The 25,810-nt window shown below is 39.9% G+C and overlaps 1 protein-coding gene across 2 annotated transcripts in view; it reads right to left on the bottom strand.

Annotated features, from left to right (window-relative positions):
* The window catches only part of FHIT (fragile histidine triad diadenosine triphosphatase), a 533,324-nt gene that overhangs the window by 403,220 nt on the left and 104,294 nt on the right, over positions 1 to 25,810 (bottom strand). The window lies entirely within an intron of this gene.

Raw genomic sequence — 25,810 nt, 5'->3', positions numbered from 1 at the left:
TGAAACACTTGAGCTTAAGCTCATTTCTGTTGAGGTTACAAACTAAGAGAGCTGACATGATGGAACAACTAGGAATGTTCTTTTGCTGTGCTCTTCGGTGAAAAAAAAAAAAGTTGGCTTTAAAAATGGGGAGCAAAGAAAAAAACTGTCACGTTTTAGCACCTTTTTTTTTTATTATTACTTCTATAGCTCTACATAAAGTCACTTTATAGGCTTTAGAAACACGCACCAAGACTCAGCCTTCCCCCGAAGTGGTTCATTATTTCCTCTGAGTGAATTCTATTTGGACATCCACAGCAGAAATGGGGCAAATAGAGCTGCAGCAGAAAAGCTGCAGGGAGCTGTGGGAAAAGATTCAGGGAGTAAAAAAAAGTCCCTGGGGAGAAGAGAGAAATGGCATTTCCCCAGATTCGACGATGGTATAAAGCAAAGTGCAATCAGAGCGGGAGAGAGAGCGAGCACAGGGTGTGCTGTGGCAAAGGATGGTCCACACAGCTCAGTGTGCAGAGAGCCAGGGGAGCTGGATGGGGAGTTCTCAAACACAGCACAGGACTTCACAACTTCTGTCACTCAGGAAACAGTTACATCACTCCACAACCCCCTTCTGAATCAGCATAAACTTTCAAAGATCTATACGGATATTTTCAGTACCTTGTTCTTTCATCCTTTTGTCCAGAATTTAATTTTGAATGCAATGTGTTATTATTAGACCATATTTTTTTGGTAATACTATGAATTTGAATTTGCTCCATTTAGAGCAATTCCTATGATACCCAAGTGTCTCCACAAGCATTTTAGCTTCCTGAATTAATAAATGTAACACAAGCATTTACAGGAAAATGCAGACACTGTACTTAGTCTAACAATTCCTCAGGCATATAGATGAAAATAGTAATGTAATGAAAATTCATTGTCAGATTTACATTTATATATAGCTAATAATACTAGACAGTGAGTTCTTTACATTTATGTACAGTGCATTTATGTTTATTTCTAGATACTAGAATCTTTAAGACATCCCATTAGCTCTCATTTTACCATTTCATATACATGCTTGCTCTCCAAAATAAAAACACTTAAATCATGTTGTTCCATAGAATTAACGAAGCCTCTTTTGAAAGGATTTCTGTCCACACCTCTGTTCCCCCCACAGGAATGAGAGCTCTCCCCCATAGCCCTGAGGGTGTCCCAGGTGATTCCAGCAGTGCTGTGGCTGACTGAGCCCAGGGGTGCTCACTGGCTGCTGCCCAACATCCCCTGGAACACCCAGGAGGGAAAAGATGCTCCCAACAGGAAAAGCAGGTCAAGGCCACTACCCTAAAACTGGAGTGTTACAACTGTTCAGTCCAATTACAGAACCAGCACGGCACAGGCACACGTGTAATTACACACTGCACAGTTAAAGTGCTGTTCTAATGCTGAGATTTGATAGATACTTTTGGAAAAGTTTATACAACAGCCACTGGCAAAATGCAAGCATGCAAGTTGTTATATTTCTGGTTCATTTAAACCAGTAGAACTGCAAACTGCAAGCAAAGGACACTCTTCTAGGTTTAACTTTCCCTCTCTGCACGTGCTGTCCCTCTGATTTTCCCAACATGCTCTCTATGTACTAGACCATGTGTTCAGAAAAGGGTAAATAACATTGCTGCTTTTGGCCACTTCCCTGTGTCTGTCAGACCCCTGTGGCAGGGATCAGAGCTTCCTGCATTTTCCTACAGAGCTGAGGCCCTCAGTGGAGAAGATGACGTTGAATGGTAACAGTGTTCGATGAACTGAAAGGATAAGCGAATTTTAGAAAGGAAACAAACCCTTCCTCACTGTCAGACCAGCACCAAACACGACAGGAACCTCCTTCCAGCCTTCTGGGGTTGGTTAATGCTGAACACGATGATCTAACTCAATTTAGGCAAACACAGGCAGTCTTATGGGATTATTTCTTCAGGAGATCTTTCATATGTGGTAGCAGAAAATCAACCCCAGTAGGGTTATATTAAAATACATCTATTTACTGAATATGACACTCCTTTTCATAAGATATTTTTTGCTGAGAACAAGTGGCTTGCTTGCTCCTGTTATCTAATACATACAGGCATTAGATCTACTTGGGTAAGATACTAATCCTGTGAACTTTGGGGTTAGATTTTCACCTTAAATTGCTCCTTAGGAATCTTTTCCCACCACAAACAGATGCTCTTAGCAAATTAACCACTAGAATCTATCAGAGTTTTGTAGCTTCACCAGGTTATTTTCAGAATCAGGACTAAACACAACTCTAGCATTTTGTCCTTTCATTGATTTACACATGTAAGAGAAGTCAAAGAGAATCTTGTCAATATTCCCAAAGTCAAATTTCAAAATAATTGCTGTAGTAAGGCATTTTCTCCACTGTAATATGGCAGTAGAAATACAGAGAAATCAAAACCAAAGGGGAAGATGTTGTGATACAGGGCCTAAACTTGCATTTCCAATATTTTGGTCTGCATCTTCCTTAGTATAAGATGAAGGAATGCTTAGAAAAATTCTTTAAAGAGGAAAATTTTCACGTGCTCGCAGTATATACAAGTATTTTAACTGCTTTATGTAATAAGTATGTTGTAGCTTGTACTAATTACACATTTAACTGTATATGCACACAATTTCCCTGCTTGCTTTCTATTTCATGATTGCCAAATATCCTGAAAAATATGCATTTTCCTCTATCTGTAACCACCATAAGATTTCTGGGTCTTCTTTCCTTTTAGAAAACAGTCTCTATGATTATTTTTTAACCTAGACTCACCATACAGAACTGCATGAGTCACATAATCAAGCCATAAACCAAGCAAATAATTTTGTATGGTTTTGATCTCTTCTTGGCTTTCTTTCCTACACCACATCACTTCAGGCATCAACAAAAAAATGTTTTCGTGTTACTGCTTTTAACTTTTCAAGACTAAAAAACATTTATGGTCACATGGTGGATTGGAATAATTTTTCAGTGAACCTGCTAACATTATGAACAAGATTTGGGTGCCAGATGACCGTTCTGCAACTAATTCAGGAACGAATTTTTGTATAATCTACTGAAAGTGCTTTGGAGTTCCTTGCCAGCAAGGCTTTCTAATAAGATCCTCAGGAGTAATTACAAACCTATAGACATGATTAAATCTTAATCTACAATCTGCAGGAGGAATGTTTAGGCCGAGGTATGACAAACTGGCAGAGAGCTCAGCTGGAGATCCCTCTGTAGCCTGAGGAATTTGGCTGGCATTTGTCAGAGCTGAGGCTGGGATTTATTTGTGAACTCCTCAGACTGCACTGGTGTCCACCCCACAGACAACCCATCAACCACTTTGCCAGCTCAGCTCCACAGCCCTGACTGCTCCAGCACCAGTGGCCAACATTTTACAGAAGGTGGGCATTACTGGGTTATTTCCAAGGAAAACTTTGGACTATTATTGCGCCTCTTAAATAATGGATATGATTTGCCTGGTCTTTATTACTTAAAGGGTCATTTACATGACCCGTGTCCTGCCCAAGCTACCCAGTAGGTAATTCTACTCAGTAAAGCAAAGTTCTCACTAACTTCCATTTTTCCCTCAGCACCGAGCAGTTGCTGTGTAGGTAATGCCCCAGCAATACCATAAAGCTCTGGGAATAGCTGGTTCTGCGCAGTCTGGAAGTGTTTACGCCTGTAAACAAGAGAGACTGAAACTACTGAAAAATTCATTTTCTCCTGTTGTTGTAAGAGCTGTATTGGCTTCCACGAATGCACTTCCCAGCCAGGAGAAAAACTTCCAACTTTCTACACATCAAGTAGCCTCCCAGTTCCACAAAGATATGAGCTTGGCACAATAGGAGAAACGTAGTTTAAGAACAAGCTAATGTAGGTTAACATTAAAAAGGTAGTTAAAGAAACAGCTTTACTACCCAGCTAGACAATTGCAGCACACCCAGTCCCTGTTCTGACAGGCAGAGCCACGATGAATGCAAGAAACATTTCACTTCCCTCATCATTGTCAGTTGAAGATTTCAAAGACCTTCGGAAAAATATATAGAAATATCTACCTTGCAGATAAAAAAATCAAAGCAGAAATGGACTTTGGACACCACAAATTGTCAGAAAATGATACAGTAAAAGCTTTTCTCCTCGGTTAATTTAATCCAATTAAAGTTCTCCAAAATTAACAGAAATACTCAGAAATCACCATGTTTAGCCTTGGTTCAAATCCACACTGCTACTTCTAAAGGACTGTGAAGAACCAACATGTTATTTTAAATTCTCTGTGCTACTCTTTTGGCAGCCAGCAAGCCTAAAACAAAAACTAGCATAACATAAACTGCCAATGGAGAAAATAAAAGCAAAATCATGTACATGTAAATGTACTTGGTATACAAAACGGACACATAGCACATAAAATCACCAGTTAAAGTTTATCTCAATAGAGGAATGGTATTTTGCCAGACTTGCTCGTGAATCTTCTGGTATTTAGTATGTCTTTACAGAGGAAAGAAATCTGAATATGCAATGAAAATAAATCAAAGTACATTTGGGAAGATCCTCTACATGTTTATCACAGAAAAAAAGTACTACCTCTGAGGCAATATGGTTTCTCAATTAATATTCATTCCCCAAATTAACTGGATCATGAAATTTCAATATTCCAAATAAATCTTTCTCCATGGCAAAAATCAAACGATCACATTGACAAGGATGAGAAATCAGGTGGCTCATGTAATCCCAATTTATGTGCAGGCATTAAGGAACAGCCTTTAACAAAACACTCATTTGAGGGTTTTCAACCAGCCCTGCTGGCTCATTTCTGCAGGGGATTCCCTGAAGTTGGGCCCCTCTCAGAGGAAGCTCCGAGTTCCTGTGTGACCCCACTCGAGGTATCCAAACCAAACCTTTCCTCAGCCATCAACAGTGCCACGTGAATGCTCAGCCTGCACCCTTGAGATGCTGGGCAACTTATCTACCCACGAGAAAAACACACCTGACACTAAAGCAGCAAGTGAAGTTTTCTGAACACGGAATGTGCTGTATGATCTGAAGGGCTCTAAAATCCAGCCTTGTGTCTCAAAAATGCACATCCAAATTTGGTGAATTTTTCTGACCTTAATCTCTGTCAGTTCCCCATCTGTAAAACAGAGATAATACCACATCCTCACTGGGGCTTTGTGGAGATAAATTTAATTTAAAACCTGTGTAGCACTTGGATACAGCAGTGCTGAGCAGCACAGAAAAGCCTACGAGGAAATTAATAATTCCTACGTCTGAGCAAGGTCTGAATGATGTGCTGTAAACAAGGTTTAGGGCCACATATCAAACACTGAGGAGAGAACAACATCTTCAGTAGCTGCTCATTAATTGAGCACTGTCCATCTTGTGTACTGAGTAAGGAAGAAATCTGCTGGAAAAGTGTTATGTGTTCTTTATAGTTAAAGAATTCCTCATAACGCATATGCATAAGAGAGGCTGAGTTTCAGTTGCAGTGACACTCTTAACACTCTCTTCTCTCAGTCACTTGATTTTTGCATTCTAAATAATGTTTTTCTCCATGAAGTTTCTATGTGTAACATTTATATACAAAGAATGAATGATGATCTCATTGTGAATCTCGGATTTCCATGCACAAGTGGTAATGAGCACATCTTGGTCTAAAAAAATTCCATTAGAAATATAAAATGCCAAGCTTGCCTAGGCTTGGGAAATTCAGCAGGGCTTCTACTGAATTTCCTCTTCAATTGCTTGAAAAGGTCCAAGTGCTACTTCTGTTAACACCTACTGTGTATTACCATAAGAAACTTGGGAAGGGAAAATATATCAGGGCACTGTCCTTTCAATTTTAATCCAAGGCATTAAATTTTAATTCTCAACAATAACAGTAGCTGACATGTTCCCTTTGCTAGTTCCTGTGAAAGTAAATCAGGCAGAAATAAAGCTGCAAGTGCACTTGGGAATCAAGGAGAAATAGCATCTCCCCCCCATGCTCTCCAGTGCCGCCTTCCTCCTCTGAAACAATTCCTTCTGCTCCTTTCAGGATGAGGTGATGGTCCTTTCTGGTGACAGCCACCTCCTCCTCCTTCAGACTGCACAAACACACCCTCAAGGAAAGGGACCCCACTGTGACAGCCCTCTGAGAGCAGAGCCCCAAACACAGCCCTGTCACCTGCCCAAGCCAGGGGACTCCAGGAAGCTGGGCAGTGTCCTGTCCTGATTTCATTTACATGACACATAACTGGCTCAGTAAAGGCCAGAGGAGTCCCAGTCAGGAATAGAAGATCCAAAGCAGGTCCTGCAAGTTTCAGTTCAAGGAGTTCTCTAAAATCGAGTGCTAAAATAGCCCAATGTATTCAAATTATTTTTTTAATACAAAATCATTTGACACAATAAAGCAGATTTCCCAGAGACTACTTGTACAATTTCTTCTGTGCAAAAGTATCAAAGGTCTTAAATATCACCAAGAGAAGTGAAAGCTGTTTTACTGCAGCTAAAAAAATCTGTCTTCACAGAGTAACCAGAAAACATTCTTTGTTCAAACTGACACCAAATTCATTAGACTTTGTCAACAAAGCTTATGTAATACAACAATTCTTACAGTAACATGAAACCAGAAGATGTTCTACCAAGAACATCCCACCTTCTCAAAAGGGCAGCGGAAAGCCAACATCCTTTAAATATTTAATTAGGACTCCAATCAAATTTACATAGTGATGTGCCACATTTCCAGCTCGTGCTGAAGACAAACATCTCTGAGTATTATCAGCACTTGCAAGGGTAGTCATTTCTGTTTCCCTTTGCTTACAGAAGGTCTCCAGAGGTTTTCACACAGTTATGCATCATTTCAGAGGTTTCTTTTAGTTTTTTATTTAACTAGTTCATTGTTGATATAAGCTGGAACATTACAGTTCCAACAGTAAAATATTTGGTACTTGATGAAAGTGTGAGATATGCCCTAAAATAATTGTATTTGTCTTCAGCAAACATTATATTTGAGTTCTGAACAAAACTGCTGATTAAGGCTGATGAAAATTACTCCAGCTTGAAATGCATTGACAGATGTGCTATCTAGCAAGGGATTTCCCTGGAAATTTTCTCATTTTCTTTCACTAGTTTAGAGAAGGTTTATTTAAAATCTGCTAGAATGTACTGGAGTACAGTCACATAATATCTGGTCACAGGAAGAAAGTGAAAATGCAGTTGAGAAACCTAAGCTCTGGCTTCTTGAACTGGTAAAAATTCTTCGAAAAACCAGAAGTCTTTTAAATGCTCTAATATTTCCTAGGAAAATGAAAAAAATAAAACCTATAATTTAATCACAGAATTAATAAAACGGACACACATTCCTCATTTTACGGGCTTTGGGGAAAAAGGAAAGGGAAGAACAATTCCCCAGAAAGCTTCCTCGCTTTTTCTCTCTATTGAAGAAGTATTTAATTGCCAAGAAACCAAACTTCAGTAAACAGCAACAAATACACAAGCACACAAACACTGCTTACAAAAGAACTATGGAAATCGTCACGTATTTCAAGGTTGAGACTTGTAGAAACTTTAAAATTTCACACACAGATGTTCTCTCTTGCCAGGACAAAGAGGTATGAAATTAAAGCATTATTTTGCCTTACTGACAGCAATATAACCAGCTAAACTGAGCATTTTGCTCTCCCCCCAGCATTAGAAGATCAGCAAGTCAAAGGTGAAGAGCGAAGGAGCAGCTAATTTTATTGGAACTCCTGTACTATCTAGAAACTTTGGCTGGAAGGGAGATGTGCAAGTGTCACCTCCAGCCTTGGGACAACAGTGTGACCATCAGAAACACTTCATCATTTCAGCCATGACTTTGGCCAGGTGAATCCCCAAGGATGGACACTCCACAACCAATCCCAGAAATGTGCTCTTCAGTATGGAGGGGAAAAAAAAGTAGATTATCAAGCATCACAAGCCTCATGGGGCAGCAGGCTCTTATTTTAGATTTGTGAGGTGGCACCTTGCCACAGACTGGCTTCCTAATAATTGGCAATACGGAAGGACGTGTTTTTCCCATCATTTTCCAATCTCTTTCCACTGCTTCCTTGCATGATTAGCATAAGGAAAAGCATCCACATCCCCTTCACTGAAAGCACTGACAAGTGCATGGAATAAAGCTCTTTTCCTAGTGTTGCAATCCAGTTCTTCCAAGTTGCCTCCTACAATTATATGGGAAAAACCTTTTTCTGCAGTAGACATCAGTGAACTAGTTCATATGTTGCTTGATTAAACAAGATGTTTGTACACATGTATAGGTACCAACACGAGTAAATTTCCTAATATATATCATTCTATCTCCTGTATCAGTTAAATATTCAAAAATTTAAAACTCCACAATTTAATAGGTGATCACTTCCCAAGGGAAGATTTCCTCTGACAGTCAGTTTTAACAACTAATTCTTATTCCTGTGCTCTGTGAAGTAATTGTGCTAACAATCTCAGCTGAGATAATCCAGGTTATTTAGTATTAATCTTGATAATTGATTCTTATCTTAGTATATCCTCATTAACCTCGCACTGCACAAATTGAGTGAAGCTTCTACCCTCTGGCAATCCAAGACGCTCTAAAAATTCCCCTTTGACCTTTTTGATAGCCCTCGATGGAGTGACCTAACATTGGAGTTCACCTTCCAGCATCACACCACTGAACGTTAAACACAGAAACCCACATTCACAAAACCCAAAATTTTCTCAAATTGCAATGTTTCAAGGGATCAAAGACCTGGAGATTTTGGTTTGTTGCTTTGCTTGTGTGTAACCCACTCCTAATGCACTCAGCTAAGGGCAAGGGAAACTCAGCTGCTCCACAGCAGAACACTCCAGTTCCATCTGCAGCACACACATCCCAAGCTGTGACTGACCCTGTGTCAACCTCAAAGAATGCCATTTTGGGCCTTGCTCTTTGAAGGTGTATTCATTGTTTAACTGAAGAACGTATACAGGTTGCTGTAGCAATGGCTGATCCGTGTTCCTAGAGCTGGACACTTCACCCAGAATTATCACTTTTACAATGGACCTTGATCTGAATGTACAGCACAGGACACTGCAGCTCGAGATTCACTCAGGTGCAGCTTCTCAGTTTGTGCCTGTGCCCTGGACACTTGCACGATTAAAGCAGGCAAGCACCCCTGGGGGATCCCTGCAGCGCTGATAACGGAGCCACTCGGCAGAATCAGCGATGTGAGATGAGTAATCGCAGATGAAAGAGCCGCGTGATCTCACAAGAAGTCCCTGCAGCAATTGCATCTCTTGAAGTGCCATTTCAAACTCCAAAGCAGTGCGGGGAGCAGCCACATTCCCCCACGGTGAACACTTGGAGTTCTGTGCATGGGGTAAAGAGCCCAATGACCCCATTTTTTGGGAGAATCACCTTCTGGAAGGTACAGTGAGGGACCCCTGCTTGTACCTACCCTGTGCCTGCTCAGGTGGATAGTGAGCTTATTTACTGGGCAGGGTAATTTTTTTCCTACAATTTCTACATGTCCACAGAGAGCAGCTGGATAACTTTGCAACAGAGTTTTTTACATAAAGAAAGAAATATATGTATGATGAATAATGTGGAGCATCATACTCCATGGGAGAATTCTGAAGACAAATCGGGGCATATTATTAGTATGTCATTTATTTTATAGACATTTGGTGCACAAATATCTATATGCCTACACCCACTCAACAACAGGAGGGGGGAAAAGGCAGTTCTATTGCACAGTTTGTCATGATTTCTATGCTAGAGAGAAACCTCAGTAAGCATGTTTCTCCAGCTATTTACAGCCCCCTTTATGTTTCCCACACTCTGGTGTTCCCTGTCCCTACTGGACACACAGAGTCAAACGTTACTGGGTCCAGAGCAAACAAGCCAAGGCACCAGAGCTGTTACTTTCTCAGTTTCAGAGTGTAGAATTTACCCAGCCAAGCCCAGGGTGTTGGGGGAACAGCCAGAAGAGAGCAGGATGACAGATGAATGTGGGCTGAGCAATCCTTTACTCCCCAAATAGATCTTGCTAGTACAGTAGCACATGAACGATCAGCTCTTCCCCAGAGGCCGCCCTGTCCCCCAGCAAACAAAGGTATGGAATCTGACATGACAAATATTGATTACCCCGGGGGAATTCATTTTCCCAGCACAAGAGAAGTGTTCTGTCAAATGAGCAATCAAACTGCAGCAGCAGTTTGCATTTAAAGACATTTAAAACTATTACACTGTAGTGCATGCGATGTGTAAACAACCAGGTCAGCCTGAGTGCAATATGTATTTACATGCAGGCCTTAAATGCACGAGACGTGTTGCCATTTTAATTATTTCTGAACCAACGCGGTTTTAAATTAATTTTTCAGTTTATTTTGGTTTAATTTACTAGAGACACGATCCAAAGCCTTTTCACAGGAAGGAAAAATCCCAACACACTAGTGCTGACTTAAGATACGTTCTCAGAAATCCTGCTTATCACATCAGTACCGCACATCTAGTCTTCCCTGCTGTAGTTTAGTGCCACTTCACATACATGAAGTTAATCTAGGTAAATTTTCCATAATTTATTTTACTATTTGAAAAAATTTCAGGCCTATTTGCCTGTCTCATCAGTCAGTGGTATGGATCTCCCAGACTTGAGATTAGTATTTGACCCATATTTAACTGAGTTTAATAACGCCAAATTACCCAGACTATGAAGAGGAATAAGAAGTGGATTATCAATGGATATATCTATTCCATCTAAGAATACATACTCAGGAGTCATCCCATTGTTTCAGAACAAAAACATGAAATAACATGGAAACCAGAAAATTTCTTTCTTACGTGGTATGTACAGCACTCTGCCATTCCTCTGATGAATAAAGGACATCTGCTGCTAATCCCCTCCTAATTCATTCCATTAACTCATTGTCTATTTGCACAATTTATTTGATCCACCTACTCAGGGCAAAGAGTGATTTCTGCAATCAAAGGTAACCTTAAGATGATACAAGTTAATTTTCTGTGTCATCTGATTAACTTCCAGTCAGACATGTACTTCTTCACTGGTACAGGACATTCTACATTGGTTTTGTAGAAGAAAACTGATCATACACAGGAAGAGCAAAACGAAACCAAACCAGAATTTTTGTTTTCATAAGTTCCAGTTCGGGGAAAAAAAAATTTTAAAATACTCTAAACCCAAAAACTTGCTATCCTCAAATGCCCTTTTGTATCAAGATGATTCAGGAACAGTTTCTTCTCAGGCAATAATTCAAGGGAGGAAGGAGAATGATACAATGCTTAAACTCAAACTCACAATGTCAACTTCGACCTCAAAACCTCTATTCCAGATTAGAGTACTTGAACATTTTATCTTACAGATGGGACTTCTCACAAAGAAATTTCTAGACTTCTAGATTGATCTACCAATCCTAGACCAAAAAAAAAAAAAAAGGAATGTGAGGGCACAGTTCTTGGAAGAGCATTCAGAACACACCCCTATCTTGCCTTTGCTTACCCCTTCCTCAGAAGTGTAAATAAAGAGTCAGATTTACAAAACAAAATGACCCACAATGCAAGAGAACACCAAAAGTGACAGTAAACTAAGAAAATATTCAGTACACTTATCAATTATAGAAATGTAAATAATAAACCCCTGTGAATTGTTCATTATTGAAGTCAGATGAGAACAAGTGATTTGGGTTGTATAAGGTCGGGCGCTGTTTAAGGACATGTTGCAAGCTCATGGAAAGTCATAACTCAAACAGAAATTAGGTCATACTGATTAAAAAAAAGTAAACTAACATGATTTAGATGAGTAGTGAAAGGTATATAACAAATAAAAAAATGTAAAGCCATTCCCAGGGACACATGTGAGTGAGGACTAACACACTAGCATAATCAAGGAAAAAAGAAAAATACAGAAAAATGGCCAGTAGAGTTTAGAACACTAAAAAAGATTTCATGAAGAACACAGAATTTACAACTGTGCTGTATATCTGCATCTTCTGTGGTAGAAGTAATAATAGAAATAATAATAGAGAAAAAATCAAAAGTATTCACTAAGCATTACACTTCAGGAAAAAGCAAGATGATGCAGTTGGAGGGTGAGGTGCTTTCTACAACAATATTTAGGGAGAGAAAATTAATCAACAGTTGCTGAAATTAAAGAGATCTCAATAATTTGCATCCCAGAATTTTGTAACAGCCCAGCCAAGCAGCATCACAAGTGTCAGAAAAAGATTACACTGCTAAGCTTTAAAAACCAAACAAGCAAAAACAACATCCCCAAATTGGGCAAGTCAAGTAATTATATTCTTGTTAGCCTGAAATCAGCAAATGGAAAAATACTGCAATAGTTGATGTCTGACTTTACTAATAAGCAATTAAAATAAGGTAAAACTAATGCCATTTGAGATGAATTTAAGGGAAATGAAGTTAGCTACCTGGAATTCAGCTGCTGGTTTTTTTCCTTTACATTTGAAAGCTTGGCTGCTAAAAAGGGTACACCTTTAAATGATCCCCATTTTCACAAAACAACTTATCAGCACAGGACATTTTTGTGAAGAAATCAGAATAAGGTGAGTTCGTCACGATGTACACAAAAATGTGTTTTTAAAAAACCATTAATAGGCACTATTAATGGTTTATAATAACTTCAGATACAATGCTTAAACTCAAACTCACAATGTCAACTTCGACCTCAAAACCTCTATTCCAGATTAGAGCACTTGAACACTTTATCTTACAGATGGGACTTCTCACAAAGAGATTTCTAGACTTCTGGATTGATCTACCAATCCTAGACCAAAAAAAAAAGGCATGTGAGGGCACACTTATAACAACTTTAAATAAGAATAATTTGGGTTTAGATGAACACTGCAGAATTTGGCATTTAATCCCATCCTACCATCTTTACTGGCATTTCAAAGGCAATTTAAATCACCACAGATAAGGTTTGTGTATAACAGGCTGAAGAAGGCTCTGGAATACAATACAACACAGCAAGAAAATGGGTTGAGTGGGAAAGCTGAGCAAAGAAGAGGAGAGGCTGTGCTAAACATCGAGGTGGACAGTAAGTCTGCTGACATATTTGCATATCAAGAAAGTGCACTGAGAACCAGGAGTTCTGAAGAGTTGGGGAGTCCCTGGAATTCCTTTCCCAATCCTTGCAGCAGAGGTTTAGCGTCACTGCTGGACACGCCGGCAGGAAAACCCCAAGCACACAAACAAATGTTAAATTATCTCCTGCATTTGGCACTGGTACAGCCACAGCTGGAATAAGGCCTCACGCAAGGATTTATAATTTTTTTCAATCGGGCAGATATATTGGAGGATATTCAAGCGAGACAAACACAACAAATCAATTAGAAAACACACTTTGCCAAAGGGCACAGAACTTCATCTTTCTTATCGAAGGGAAGCTTGAGGAGTGCCTCGAGTGCAAAAGCAGCTTCAAGCTGTTAAGACCCCACACAGGTCTTAACAATTTAGCAACACAAAGGTATAAAAGCTTCTATTGATGGAAAATGACAACTATTAAAAGAGATGAGCTCAGAAATGAAGTGCATGTTTTGTTTGGTGCATTTCTCTTAATGAGTACTTACTGTTTGAATAAATTACTCAGGGCAGAGATCTTTTATCAAGAGTAATTTGAACAAATAAAGATAAGATGATCTGAAAGGTCTAATTAGAACATAAATTAATTTGGGCAAGTCATATGGCTATGTCCAGTGACTGTGGAAGCCACACTGAGGTGAGGACAGTGGTGCCTACCCCTCAGCAGGATTAGTTCCTTTTAGCACTCTTAGTGCTGCACATGGCAGGTTCACCCATATTTGGGTGCTTTTTGTGTCATGATAATGATCATTGAGCAGACAGGTGTGATAGGGGACTGAGTAAATGAGGTAATTTGTAATTAAAATTAAATGTAAGTTTAATTTCTATTACACCTTTGATTCTGTTATGAATGCTGGTCCAGTACTTACATAATAACCCACATTAATCAACATTATCTTTGTATCTATTTTAAAACTCAGTATGCAGCCTCTTTTCTCAGAGCCAAAAAAATCTGCCACCACAAGCAGAAAAAGAGTGATTTACAGTTACTTTCAAAATCGAACTTAAAGAGTTTAGGATGACTGCTGGAAGGCTGGTCGTCAATAATCACATATGTTTATATCTGCAATCAGGTACAAAACTGAATTTAAAAAGCTGATTACAGTGTAAACAATACTTAAAACTCAGCACAATATTTTGGTTTGTAAAGAAGTAAACAAACATTTGGCTTTTTCTCTCTTCAGTCCCTTCTTCCAAAATTATTTAGTTCAAACTGGGCAAAGCTTATTCCAGAGAAAACAAACAAGGCAGATGGTTAAATGCTCTGTATGGTCTGGAATTCCATCAACTTCCCAGCTACCAAATTACCATTAGGTGCAAAGGCTCATCACCAGTACCAGGGAAATTAATTAATCCTTGGAGGGTTCTATGAACCAGCACATGGAGCAGTGGCCTCTCACGCCCAGGGGTCTTTTTCAAGGTAAAATTTCCAGTGAAGTTCATACAGTGTGGTTCTACATTTTCAGATCAATTCAGCTGCTGCTGCCACCACCATATGTTTGCATGCAGAAGAAAGTGATGCTTCTGGAGTGTGGAGACTGATTCAGAAATGTACTTATGCACAGGGTTGGGGTTTTATTTGAAAAGAATAATAAAAGGCCATTGCTATTCCAGACAACACTCAAATGGGTGCTGAAGCTTGTGATGAATTTCAGTGCCATCTAAAATATGAGCACTACTCTAAACAGAAAACCTTTGAAAATTTCAGGGAAGGGCAACTCAGAACAAACAGTAAAGCACAGCATTTTTGGGATCTTTAATGTAGATCAAAGAATGCTCACTTATATTCCATTACAGCAATAGCTGTATGATCCCAGGGAAAAAAGAAAACAATAAAAGTGTATTTCCTCCAGCTTTTGAAATGCACATCCACATCCTACAGGGTTGGTGCCAGGCCTATCAAAAATCTAATAGAGGTCTCCAGGAATTCCAAGAGAAAGTTACTCTGGAAAAAGCTTTGCCACAGGTTTATGCCAGCACATCCTAACCACATCCTACCTGGGGTTAGGATGAGAGGTGGGTGCAACTTGAACACTCCTGGATAAACCAATGCATTCCAAGTCTAACAACTAGAAAAGGAAGATCAAGCTTCACATAAGAAAATAAGTCTACATACAGATTCCAGCTACATTTCACCTGAGAGGAACGTGAAAGGCAGATTTAAACAGAGGTTGCTTCCTCCAAATAACCCAACATTTTTTTAAAAGCTATAAAATCCAATTTAAAGGTCATTTATATCTTTCTTTGATTCAAGAGATGTAGCCATCTTTGGTAAAAGATACAGCAGTTACATCATCAATCTGGAAAACTGTCATTATTTTCAACTAGCAGTGATGAGCAATAACAGATAAGCTTATGGGCTCCAAATACCCAAAAGAGGAACCAGAAGTACCACATCCACATGTGTTGCAAGAAAACAGCATTTAGCAGACTACAGTTTTTCTTGCTATCTACATCTCTCATCACTTGCATTCAGCCTTAGGTTTTGGAGGGAAAACTAAACATTCCTCTGGTGCAGGGAGCCATCTCCAGCATAATCCTGTGTGGATCTGCTTTCCTTATGCTCCTTTCATTGGGGTGTGGAGATTAAAAAAGTCATTTCTCTGCACTACAGCAAAACTAAGATCCCAGACAAGTCAGGAATGCCAGGCAGCAGCTTCAGCAGGAACACTGGAAATAAAAAGAATTTGCTGGGTAATTTCACAAGCTGAAGAGGAGGATTCCTAAACAGAGGCCCCGGAGGGCCAAATAGCACTGCAGTGAAAAGCAAGAGGAAGGAAGGTCCCCCAGAGTGGGGAAAAGCTTTGCCCACCTTTAGCAGGTGAAATAGCAAAGCCTTGTGACTCCTCACACAAACACACACACACACCACCCCCTTTAGAATGTACAATGGAACTTTATTAACCTCTCACTCTAATGATTCCAGAGTTTGGAATAGGAAAGGACTTTATTTACCATGTCTCACTTTCCCTGAAGAGAACTATTATAATGGTTACAGCGTTGTACAAACATCTCTGCTCAAGGCACCTCTTCATTTGTTTAAAAACACAAGTCTTGTTAAAATGCAGTGCACCTTTTCCTACAGGAAAGAACATAAAAATAACCGTCTTAGCAGGAGGCCCTGTACTCTTTAGGGACTGAAAAGCAAAGAAAAGAATAATTCAGAAACCTCAGAGTCAGTATTCTGGCCTCTTGGAAAGAGGTTTAAGAGATCAAGAACAAACAGATTAGCAGCCCTTCAGGCAAGACTTGAATTTTGTTCTTATCTATCAAAAGGTAAGAACAAAAACCAGTAAGAAGAGCTAAGGAGTGGGCTCTGTTTAATTTATATTTCCACATTACTAAAAATTAGAAAGGTACAACATTCCCTAAGGGAGAGGATAAATTCCTAATTGTTAATTTTAAAATTTAAGTATATTGGACCTGAGCCTTGGATCCAGAACTGGGGAATGCAGATCAACTACAGCAGCACTCAAAATAAATGTGGAGGAGGTTGAATTTTTTATTTTTTTAATATAATTGTGTGGGAAGGCGGATAATGTGCAATAAGATGCATGCACTTCTTGATCAAATGGTTACATTTGATCTACCCCTACAGGTCATGAAATTCTCTAGAGACAATCAACAGCTGATACCTAAAGACCCCTGGTTTTCATCACAGCTCAGTGATGCCAAGCACAACCTCTGTACAAACCATTCCTCTGCATGCAAGGGATACAGAAGGTTTCCTTCCTCTGTACAGAGGACAGTGACACAAGATTGTTCCTGGTTTACTTCTTCCTCCAAAATTATGAGCCAATGACAAGGAATGCAGGACAAGAAATTACAAACGTACATGGGACACACAATAATTCCAGTGGAGGAGGAAATTCACTCTGACACAAACTGGTTAAGAGCAAAGACATGAATTATGCAGGTGGGGCTACTCACACGATTTCTTTTTTAAAACCTTCTGCTGCGGTATTTTTGGGGACACACTGAAGAACAATACAGGATGATGCTAACAATCCATCTCACATCTAAAAAAATTCATTACAGAGTGATAAAGGCATCATTCTCTATGAGAAGTATAAATTCATAGGGACTGGCTTTTTTTCTGACCTGAGGAAACATCTAAGGTTCTTCCTCCCAGTGACCCAATACCACAGTGCTGGATTTGTGAGGCAAGGTTTTGGTAGGGGGTGGTTCACAAGGGTGGCTTCTGGGAGAAGCTGCCAGAAATGCCTCCCCATATCCACTGGAGCCAATGCCAGACGGCTCCAAGACAGACCCACCACTGGCCAAGGCTGAGCCCACCAGTGGCAGGGTCTCTGGGATAACAGAGTTAAGAAGGGAAAGAAAACCCTGCAAAAATGCCACCAGAAAAAAAAATTAGGACGATGTAAGAGAAACAGCTCTGCAGACACCAAGGTCAGAAGGAAGGGGAGGAGGTGCTCCAGGGCCTGGAGCAGAGATTCCCCTGCAGCAATTCATGGAAAGCCCCCACTGGGGCAGTGGAAGAGCGTGAGGAGTCCTCCCCCTGCAGAGGAAGGAAGAGCAGAGACAACGTGTGATAAAGTGACCTCAGCCCCCATTCCCTGTGCCCCTGAGGGGGAGGAGGGAGAGAAAATCAACAGTGAGGTTGAGCCTGAGAAGGGAGGGGTGGGTGGAAGGTGGTTTCAAGATTTGATTTTATTTCTCATTGCTCTTCTCTGATTTGATTTGCAATAAATTGAACTGATTTCCCCAAGTGGGGTCTGTTTTGCCTGTGATGGTAATAGGGGAGTGATTTCTCCCTGTCCTTATCTCGACCCACAAGCCTTTTGATGTATTTGCTTTCCCCTGACCAGCTGAGGGGCAGTGACAGAGCAGCTTTGGTGGGCACCTGGCATCCAGTCAGGGTCAACCCACTGCAGTGGCACTGAATACTCTTGCCAGAATTTGTTCTGAAGGCTGCAGATGTGTAATGTGATGAAATATCTGAAAAATGGGAAAAGGGGATGGGGGGGCAGGAAGGTCAGCAGAACACTTCTGTGTCAGCCCTGTAACTGCTCTACATTCTAATTAGGTTTAAAATATTTTTTGTAAACACTTTTCTATTCCTTTCTGCAAAATGTCCAGCACTAACTTTTACAGAGGTGCCCATAGTCCATGTCTTCTCTTAGACAATCAGACATGATATCAACAGTGGTTGGACAGTCTGAGCTGGCTGAGGTGCACCCTCATCATTTCCATTTCAAATCCCTGTGATATTCCTGCTTGTTTCCCAAGCTAAACTGCTGCACTCTGTTCTATCTTAATTATGCAGTTGCCAAAGTCTACCCTGGGAATTATTGCACCTTGGAAACCCAGCAGAACTCCTTATGTACTTACTACACACAAGAGATCAGAGGTCTGAAAGGATGGCTCTGCATTCCTGGCCTCATGCAAAATCAAGCAGACTGGGTTATTTTTAATATACACGTGTGGAATTGTAAAAGGAGAATATGTAATAAAACTAAGAGACTAAATCACCCTCTCAGTCCTTACACAAGCAAAATGAATTAGAGTTTTATTTGATTAACAGGAGTAATTTTACATAGAATTTGACCCAAAATTCATATTGAAGATAACCAGTACCCTAGACCTAGCCAGGAAAAGCTGCCAACAGTGTATCAAGGGTTTTAAACAGAGGCCATTACCTACTGCTGATTTCTTTTTCAACCTAGAAAAAGAAACTGCTCACCAGATGTTGAAACCTTCAGCAGAAAAGAATCTACCATTCTCTTCTCATTACTGCAGTTCACATGAAAAGTACCTTCCCTTGGCTTCAGTGCAGTCAGATGACTACAGACTAGAAAGAGAGGAAACGGTCCCTATGTTTTATTAAACACTTTAAAAATTGATACAAAGAGTGTTCCAGTAACAAGAGCTGACAGCTTTGATTAACACAGCTACATTTCCTTCCTATCCCTGCATCACAAACATTGTCATTTAAAAAATAAATAAAACCTTCTCCATAAAGTTCATGAAACTTCTAAAAAAACACCTGTTTGTAAATTCAGAGCAAACAGAAAATAAACCTAAAACCTTACTCCCCACAAGTCATGTACCTAAGGTGGAAGGGTCCATACCTAGGAAGAAGCCCCTGTGTTTATTGTGCAATTAATCATCGTTACATTAAGTTCTCAAACAGGTGTCTTGAGTCACTGCACGACATCCAGACAGAAGAAGCAGCGTGATCTCTGCCTCACACCATCCCCAGTCTGAATCCCACAACAAATAGGTAAGTGGAAGGAAACAAAGTATTATTCAACACCAGAGTTTGTTTTTCTTAGGAGACTACAGCCAGAAGGAGCATCCCCAATAGTCCCAGGTGCCACAAAACAAGGTTTCTCATGTGGTAACAGGATCATCTTGCCCTAAGATCATTCAGACCTATTTTAGTCACATTTTGTGTTGTTATTTTTCTTCTTTTTTTATTAAAGTAGGCAAGAGCAAACAGCTTTAAAATCACATTACCTTGTCTCAGTCAACTGTTTGGCAATGTAACAATATAGTATAGTAGTGTATATTAAAGTTCAAAAGTTAGACTTGAAAGCAAAACCCATTGTGTAGAATTATTTATAACCTATAAATCAAGCTGCAAGAAAAGCAGTAGTAAGGGTTTCTGGTTGACTGTTGGGGCAGTGGGGCACATAAGGAGACAGCATCATTTAAACTCTTGAAAGTTTATCTTTTAACTTTTAGAATGTCTGTTCAACGCAAATAAAATTACTACTTCCACATATATACAAACAGTGGCTGTGGCAGCACTACTTGCTGAGTCCAATTGCCAGGGCATGTGGACATGGACATGCTTCCAGACTGGAAATGTTCTGCTTTGAGGGCACAAATTTCCTCTATTACTTAGTGACAACTATTAGTAGTCCAATTCATTTTTGCAGGATTACTGCCAGGCTCACCAAAACAGTGACTGTGGGCACCTTTCTCTACTGTCTGCAGCACCTCGGCAGTACCAGAACACAACCAAGCTTTGATTTTCCTGGGCTCTTCTGGAAGCAATTTGGGAGAGAATGATTAACAACAACAAAATACCACAAGACCTGAAAAGGCTAAGCAAGACCCTCCAAACCATGGGGATTTTTTAGATTTTTTATGCTCAAACTGACTTAGAGTTATGGTATTCTCATAATTTATGCCTCTGCCTTGGATGTAGCTATTAACTGAATGTGTCACTGACCTTGGCTGGATGACAGAGGTAATCATTTCCCGAGGATGAATTGCTCTTGAACAGTTCTTTATTATCAGGCAGGCCTATGATTTCTTTTAAACACTAGCCTTGCCTCTATCTATTCCTCTGGTTTGTTTATTTCAATAAAGCAAGTGTATCTCATTACTAAAGAACATGTTAAAAATCTATTTTATTTCCAGCTTGTTACACTCCAGAGTACAGATTATCTTCTTGTGCTTTCTTGAAAGAGACCTGGATGATCATTAATGAGAGCTACTGGATTCTTAATATTTCTGAAAAGTGCATTCAACTCATAGGAGCATGTAGGAGGCTTAATCATAGAGTTTTATTCTGTTTTTAAGTCTGGCCCAAAAATCAAAGTATTAAGCAATCAAACCCAGCTTATTCCATGCCTAGAAAACTGATGTGGTAAACCTTATCAACATTATCTTTCACAAACAGGCAGAACTTGGCTTTGGCACCAATTAGCCTCTGAATGCCTCAAAATGGGAAGAATCTCCCTGCAGAAACTGTGTCCTTGGCTCCCTCGCCTTTCATTTGGCAATAGGAAGGGGAAGGAATACCTTAAATATAGTCTTGTAAGTTTTAGTATGCAGGTTGCTCAATATCATATGCAAATACTTCATAATATATTGATATATTCCCCTTAAAGTTCACGAGTCTCGAAGGGGCTGAGACAAAAGGTTCTCAGGAATCTGGTGCCAAATTCAGAGCTGGTTTCCAGTTCTTAGCATTCAAACTAGAGCACTACAGTGGGGAAAGACTTTTTTTCTGATGATCATTTTACTTAATGATCTTTAGCCAAAGAGCTCTCCACAGACTCATCACCCATTCCAAAGCAGAGCTCCACTCATCCAGACCACTCCTGTCCATAGGACACACTCCCCATTCCCATTCTCCTCATCCTGGATCCACACAGGGCAGCACTCCAGCCAGGGCACTGTCCCACTAATCTTTGTTCTACCAGCGAGATCAAACCCCCCAAGTTCTGCACAAGTTTTCCATCTGCCCAGTTTGCTTCCTTGGTTGTTTGTTTTCATGTATCAGTGAGCAGAAAGAAGCATGTCCAGTCTGAATTCTTCAGTCATTGTCAGCTGCTTTAAAACATGAACCTGCTCAGACATCCAAATCAAACCTACAGAGCTGGAAAAGTTATTTCTTTTCAAACTGCAAGATTCTTACTCTAATAACCTTGTGGGGTCATGGTCAATTGATGATTATCGTAGAACACTGCCCAAAAGCAGGTATTTTATAAGACAACCACTGAGACACAAATAGCTTGATGCTGCCTAATGCAAGCAGCAATAATCAAGAACATAAATAGTCAATTTATTTCAAAATTGCCATTACTGACCCAGTAAACAAAGCTCGCTTTTGTATATAAACACTTGCAAGTGCAACTGCTTATATCGGACAGTAATTTTAGCCAGCTATTCCATATAATTTTCCTGCCTTTAATGAAATTTAACTGCTGGGAATAAGGAGCTATGAGTCGACTCCAGATTGCCACAAAGCAAATCCATTCTCTGGAACTGAAGTTAAATCACACAGATTTACTGAGCAGCACAAGAAGAAATATCAGAGCATTTCAATATTGGAATACTTCAGTTAATAAACGTTTAATATTGATAATTTCTGGCATGCCCATTTCAAACCTCTAATTCAAAGACTCATTTCTGAAGGATGGCCTAATGCAGGACAGCTTTGATGAAAGTCAGAAAGTTCTCACTTTCCAAGTGGTCATCTTTATTTCCAGACCAAATCCTCAAAAATAAATTAGGCAAAATTGCCTTTGATGTCTGCTGAGGGAAAAGCAAGTTTTGCAAGAGTAATTAGTGCAGGACCAACAACAGAGGCCCTGAAAGCAATCAGTCCTCAGAAAAAGCAGTTTCTAAGCCCTCCAGAGGGCAGAACTGCCAGAATACGTGTCTTTCAACAATTCATATTCCCTGGGAAACCAAGTGCAAAACAACCTTGCAATGGTAATGAATTGCTGAGATAGAATAACAAGGGGTCAGATGTAGCTAATATTAATCTTTCTTCCATGTAAACTGGGGTTCCATCATTCTAAGCCAGCACTTGCCAATTCCTTTTTCTTAAACACAAACACTGGTGTCTTTCCTGCAAAGTGAAAAATCCATATTGTACAAGCCCCCCAGGCCTGAGCAGTTAATACAAATATCCAAACCTCCCATCTCACCCCAAGCCACCTTCACACAGTGGGACTGTGTGGAGATTTTATCACTCCATCGTGGAAGCCATCCCAAAGTGTAGATGGAAATTCTGCCCTCCACTACAATCTGTCTGGAAATCAGGAAAAATGATGCAACATAATGAGAGTTGCACTTCTGGAAATAAAAACACCAACAAGAAAATAACAAAATAATAGCAAAGTCTAACTTTCTTTGGGAAACCTCTGATTTACCAAGGTAACTACAGAACTCCTGCACGTGGCAAAAATAGCTTACACTGTGAATGTTAACAGCCCATTTTCCCTGGTTAATTCACAGAGTCTACAGCTACAGCAGGGAAAAAGAAACTGCAGTGTCTGTTTCCAGAGAAGAAGACATGAAGCCTAATAAGTCTAAGAATGAGACTGAATTGGATAAACTTGCTGTTGACCAGTCAGTACCCTTTCACTGATTCCTCTTAATGCCTGACTTTTCAAATCTTAGCAAGATTTGTAGGTTCACGTGGCTTAACAGACAGTCCATGTTTCAACAGCAACAATCTTCATTCTGCTTAATAAAGTAGAAAGAGCAAGGTGGAAAAAGAAAGCAATTTCAGTCAAGGTAACTAAATTCTGAATCAACTGAAGCACAACTTCATCAGAATTACATGTCAGAGTCTGTAAGAACCAAGAGCAAAGCAGGGGCAGAGGTTTCAATGTGTTCACCTCCCCCTCGAACATCCACTCCCCATGTGAAGAAACTGAAACGCCAAGGGTACTGCAACTCTTCTCCAAGATGAGAAACAAGGAGAAAAGTGATCAGTAAGTGATCAAGGAGCAAGAATACGGACAAAGAACTAAAATATCTGCCATCATTCACTGCTAACTCAATTGAGAGAGAGCAATCATCAGCACCAAGCTGACAGGAGATGCTGGGAAAGGACCATTAAGAGCATGGGCCTGGACCTCTGCTGCATGTTCTTCCTGATGGGAGGTGTAAGGCACTCTGGACATGGGCAGGACACACATCATCACTCTAAGCAAAACATTCGTGCAAGGACCTACCTAATAGCCTGCAGCAGTTTAAAGCATAACATTTCAGATAACTGACTAATTTTGAAATCCCCAACCAAAAACATTGCTGGGTAGAAAGCAAAGAAATGGGAAAGCCTTAGATCTGCAAAGAAGTGATGGCATTTTCAAACAGTTAAAGCACAGGTAACATTAGCTAAGGCAAGCTGGACTTGTCCCTTGAGTTGAAGCTGGTGCACACTGACTTGTTCTCTTCTTAGTTCCACTAACAGGTTAGTTGGTTTTTTTCTATATTCTTGTTTTCTAGCGATCAAAAGAGATCTACAGGGAGCAACAACTCATCAGACCTGCAAGCAATCATGGTTAATGCTAAAATTCCTGCATTCCTAGGAGTAGACATAGCACAAGACTCAGACATTGTCTATTTAGGGCCAGGATAGGTGGAGACTGATGTTTTAATAGGGTGCAACTGTTCAGTCAGAGACAAGAGCAGGGAAAGGAACCCAGGGAGCCCAGACATGCACCATTTACTTCAGGCATCTCATATTCAGTTCCCAACGAAGAGACAGATGTGCAAGCAGCACATAATTTAGGTTAGAAGTTTATTGTCAACACAATGTAGTTTTAAAATAGGATACTGAACTACTTAAAGGTAGAAGATGAAAAGGAAACTTGCTGGTTGCTAAACTCCAGTAAGGCTGAGAGAGAAAAGATCGTGATCAACAGGGAATGACAGCAAGTTTAATAAAAACAGGACAACAATGGGAATTTTGAGATTACAGTGAAAGGAAAGTTTGCTTAAAGGCAGACAGAAACACATTCAAAGAGATGATTTAACACATATTTTCACAAGACAGTCAACACATCTGAACTTCAGCCTTAAATCTTTAATATTTTTTCCCATACTTGGCAATAAATATTTCCTTGTCCACAAAAGGACATGCAATCAGTGGTACTTCCCCCTAACAAGATAACATCTCACAGTAACAATTATATTGATTATCTGATTCCAGTTCCCTTTGCAGAACAAAGCCTTGGCCGTGAATGCACAATTCTTACCTCTCTAGCGTGGTTTATTGGGTACCAAGACAAGATTGAACTGGGGGAGGGAGCTCTCTGGTGCCGGTCTTGCAGGTACATTTACCTACCACCCGGCTTCTTCTCCTCAAAAACACCCAGTGACTGGATAATTAAACCTCCTGCTATGTTTCCTGACTGGGTTTTCCAGGCCCACTTCCATTTTGCTCCTCCTGCAAAAGCAGGGATAAAAGCAAAATTCTTCATAAAAGACACACAGGAGGAATGAACTTTGCTAAATCACCATTTCAGAGCTCATTTTTTTCCCAGCTAGAACATAGATGAAGCCATGCTTCTGGTGTGTGAGAAAAACCAACGTCCCACTGTGTCTGTTCCACCTTCTTCTGACTATTTACCGATTACAGAAACACCAAAACCACTCAAAAACCCAGAATACCTTCTCCACCAGCCTAGTGCAGGATCCTGAAGAAGGGAAGATGCCTGAGCCAAAATCCAGACTGCTTTGGCACTATCCTTCTGGCATGTTCCTCTATGAGAAATTCTCCACAAAATAATTATAGCCCACGTCAACAAATAAATCCAGCAGCAACATCGGGTAAAATGCAAATGGTGTTTGTAATTAACCACTTGTTCCGAAATTACTAATATAATTTCATTTTGTAGATTCATTAATAGCAAATTAAACCAATTATTTTTATTGCTGTACCATAGTTTGTGCTGTGTGCATTATGCAGCTAAATAGCATTGATAAAACTACTACACTGCTATGCAGAATGTAATTAGGATCCCACTTTGCATATGCAATTGCCACAATACTATAATAAAGAATTAACTGATAAACAAGATTCGGGATACAACCATTTGCCCTCTTTCCAATCATTATATTTCATAATGCAATGGCATTGCTCAATTCAGCTCTTAAATATCTTAACGGAGAATAATGAACTTGAGATGTTCTGGAAAGCAGAGCAGGGAACACTGTGTTGAAAACAGCACCGTGTTCTCATGACAAGAATGAACTAGTAAAGTCTAGGACATTAAAAAAAATCATTGTGTGATAAGAAAAACCCCGTGCTTATGCTACATTAAGTTTGTTCATTCTTCTTCCTGTGCATGTCTTATTTCCAACGCATCATAGCTGAGTATTTGGGCTTTACTTCATTATTGCACAAAGTCATAAAGTGGAGAAAACCAAGACCAAACTGTTCAGCAAAATGACTCACTCCTGAATTCCTACTTTCTATTTCTTTTTTTTTTCTCTCTATTTTTTAA

The sequence above is a fragment of the Myiozetetes cayanensis genome, unplaced genomic scaffold, assembly GCF_022539395.1.
Source record: "Myiozetetes cayanensis isolate MyiCay16 unplaced genomic scaffold, myiCay2020 scf18, whole genome shotgun sequence".
In the NCBI taxonomy this organism is placed as follows: domain Eukaryota; kingdom Metazoa; phylum Chordata; class Aves; order Passeriformes; family Tyrannidae; genus Myiozetetes; species Myiozetetes cayanensis.
Note: the sequence above shows the minus strand (reverse complement) of the source record. Positions and strands in the feature narration are given on the sequence as shown.